This window comes from Arachis stenosperma, chromosome 9 (assembly GCF_014773155.1).
Source record: "Arachis stenosperma cultivar V10309 chromosome 9, arast.V10309.gnm1.PFL2, whole genome shotgun sequence".
In the NCBI taxonomy this organism is placed as follows: Eukaryota; Viridiplantae; Streptophyta; class Magnoliopsida; order Fabales; family Fabaceae; genus Arachis; species Arachis stenosperma.
Window position 1 is genome coordinate 68,421,407 of NC_080385.1, and position 3,690 is coordinate 68,425,096.

At 38.8% G+C, this 3,690-nt stretch overlaps 1 non-coding gene across 1 annotated transcript; it reads left to right on the top strand.

Moving 5' to 3' along the window:
* The first annotated feature begins 1,134 nt into the window (after window positions 1-1,134).
* Window positions 1,135-1,238, top strand: LOC130952849 (small nucleolar RNA R71). The gene has a single exon (XR_009075025.1). It is a non-coding gene; the product is annotated as a small nucleolar RNA R71 (small nucleolar RNA).
* The last annotated feature ends 2,452 nt before the right edge of the window (window positions 1,239-3,690 follow it).

Genomic DNA, 3,690 nt, shown 5'->3' on the forward strand with positions numbered 1-3,690 from the left:
ACAAGGTATAGAAAACTTCCCAGGATCCTGCCTCTTTTGAGGCAGTTTCTGCCTAGACAAGTTATCCAGTTCTTTGGTGAGCAAGGGAGGTTCATCTTCCCAAGTCTCATTTCCAAATAACTTGTCATTTAGCTCCATGATTGCTCCAAGGTATTTAGCAACTTGCTCTTCAGGACATACTCATCCTCTTCAGAGGAAGAATACTCATCAGAGCTCATGAAAGGCAGTAGTAAGTCCAAGGGAATCTCTATGGTCTCAGTTTGAGCCTCAGATTCCCAAGGTTCCTCATTGGGGAACTCACTGGAGGCCAGTGCACGCCCATTGAGGTCTTCCTTAGTGGCGTTCACTGCCTCTTCTTCTCCCAGAATTCGGCCATATTGATGGCTTTGCACTCTCCTTTTGGATTTTCTTCAGTGTTACTTGGGAGAGTGCTTGGAGGAAGTTCAGTAATTTTCTTGCTCAGCTGACCCACTTGTCCTTCCAAGTTTCTAATGGAGGATCTTGTTTCATTCATGAAACTTTGAGTGGTCTTTATTAGATCAGAGACCATGGTTGCTAAGTCAGAATTATTCTGCTTAGAACTCTCTGTCTGTTGCTGAGAAGATGATGGAAAAGGCTTGCTATTGCTAAGCCTGTTTCTTCCACCATTATTATTGAAACCTTGTTGAGGTCTCTCTTGATTCTTCCATGAGAGGTTTGGGTGATTTCTCCATGAAGAATCATAGGTATTACCATAGGGTTCTCCTAGGTAATTCACCTCTTCCATGGAAGGGTTCTCAGGATCATAGGCTTCTTCCTCAGATGAAGCATCCTTAGTACTGTTTGGTGCATTTTGCATTCCAGACAGACTCTGAGAAATCAAATTGACTTGTTGAGTCAATATTTTGTTCTGAGCCAATATGGCATTCAGAGCATCAATCTCAAGAACTCCTTTCTTCTGACCAGTCCCATTGTTCACAGGATTCCTCAGAAGTGTACATGAATTGGTTATTTGCAACCATTTCAATCAGTTCTTGAGCTTCTGCAGGCGTCTTCTTCAAATGAAGAGATCCTCCTGCAGAGCTATCCAAAGACATCTTGGATAGTTCAGAGAGACCATCATAGAAAATACCTATGATGCTCCATTCAGAAAGCATGTCAGATGGACATCTTCTGATTAATTGTTTGTATCTTTCCCAAGCTTCATAGAGGGATTCTCCATCCTTCTGTCTGAAGGTTTGGACTTCCACTCTAAGCTTACTCCATCTTTGTGGAGGAAAGAACTTTGCCAAGAAGGCATTGACTAGCTTTTCCCAAGAGTCCAGGCTTTCTTTAGGTTGAGAGTCCAACCATATTCTAGCTCTGTCTCTCACAGCAAAAGGGAATAGCATCAGTCTATAGACCTCAGGGTTAACCCCATTAGTCTTGACTGTGTCACAGATTTGCAAGAACTCAGCTAAAAACGATGAGGATCTTCCATTGGAAGTCCATGAAACTTGCAATTCTGTTGCATTAGAGAAACTAATTGAGGCTTAAGCTCAAAGTTGTTTGCTCCAATGGCAGGATTGAGATGCTTCTCCCATAGAAATCAGGAGTAGGTGCAGTAAAGTCACCAAGCACCTTCCTTGTATTGTTGGCATTGTTGTGTTTTCGGCTGCCATGTCTTCTCCCTTGAAGAATTCGGTCAAGCCCTCTAAAGAGAGTTGTGCTTTGGCTTCTCTTAGCTTTCTCTTCAAGGTCCTTTCAGGTTCAGGATCAGCTTCAACAAGAATGCCTTTGTCTCTGCTTCTGCTCATAAGAAATAGAAAAAGAAGAAGAGAATGTGGAATCCTCTATGTCACAGTATAGAGATTCCTTGAAATGTCAGAGGAAAGAGAAATAGTAAGAAGAAGGAGAAGGAGAATTCGAATTTTAATAGATAAAATTCGAATTGTGCATTTAGAAGGAGTAGTACTCCATAAATAGAAGGATGTGGGAAGGAGGGAAGAGAATTTTCGAAAATTCAATTAAAAAAATTGAAAACATTTTGAAAAATGTTAATTGATTTTCGAAAATCAAAGTGGAAAGGAGATAAAGTGATTTTTGAAAAAGATTTTGAAATTAGAAATTAAAAAGATTTGATTGAGAACTATTTTGAAAAAGATGTGGTTAAAAGATTTAATTAAAAAGTTATGGGTTAAAAGATGTGATTGAGAAGATATGACTTGAAAACATTTTTAAAAGATATGATTTGAAACAATTTGAAAAGATATGATTTTGAAAATTGATGACTTGCCTAACAAGAAAAGATATGATTGAAACATTTAAACCTCTCTCAACAGAAAGGCAACAATCTTGTGATGTTCAATCAATCATTAATTGTTGGTAAGTATCTTTTTAAAAGGAAAGAATTGAATTTGAAAACATTTGATTGAAAAGATTTGATTTGAAAAAGATTTGATTTGAAAAACTAAGAAAAATTGATTTTGAAAACAAAATCTTCCCCCTGGCACCATCCTGGCGTTAAACGCCCAGAATGGTATACATTCTGGCGTTTAACGCCCAAAATGCACCCCTTTGGGCGTTAAACGCCCAACCCGGTGCCCTGGCTGGCGTTTAAACGCCAGTCTGCCTTCTTCACTGGGCATTTTTGAATGCTCAGCTTTTTCTGTATAATTCCTCTGCAGTTGGTTCTGAATCTTCAATTCCTTGTATCATTGACTTGAAAAGACTCAAATTAAAATATTTTTTGGATTTTCTATTAATCAAAATGCAACAAGAATCAAATAACAATGCATGCAAGACACCAAACTTAGCAGTTTGTGCACTACTGACACTAACAATATGAGAATGCATATGAGACACACAAAATACTTCAAGTCAATAGAATTCAAAGATCAAAACAAGAAATATATGCATGAATTCGAAAATTATAACAAAAACATGCATTTGACACTAAACTTAAGATGAGACTCTAGACTCAAACAAGAAACATAAAATCTTTTTGGTCTTTTTATGGTTTATAAATTTTTTTGTGTTTTTCGAAAATTAAGTGGAAAAAGGCATCAAAATTCTTAATGAGAATTCCAGGATCAGTGCAATGCTAGTCTAAGACTCCGGTCCAGGAATTAGACATGGCTTCACAGCCAGCCAAGCTTCCAAGGAAAGCTTCGGTCCAAAACACTAGACATGACCAAAGGTCAGCCAAATCTTAGCAAATCACTGCTCCAAGAGCAAGATTGATACGAAATCAACAAGCTCTTGTGGTGATAAGTTGAAACCTCGGTCCAATCAGATTAGACATGGCTTCTCAGCCAGCAGATTTCAACAAATCATCATGAAACTCTAGAATTCACCTTCAAGAATTTCGAAAAAAAAATACCTAATCTAAGCAACAAGATGAACCGTCAGTTGTCCAGCCTAAACAATCCCGGGCAATAACACCAAGAACTTGATGTTGTTGCCGGATCTTGGCATCTGATGTTACCACAAGCTTGCTCAAACATGAACAATCCCCGGCAACGGCGCCAAAACTTGGTGTTGTTGCCGGATCAAAATATGGCACTGTTATTGCAGGGAACAAATGCGAAACTGTAGTTAGGACATTTAATTCCCCGGCAACGGCGCCAAAAACTTGGTGCGCGAAATTGTGAACAATACTTTTTCACAACTCAAATAATCCCCGGTAATGGCTCCAAGAACTTGGTGCGCCTAATACCATGGCATTACACA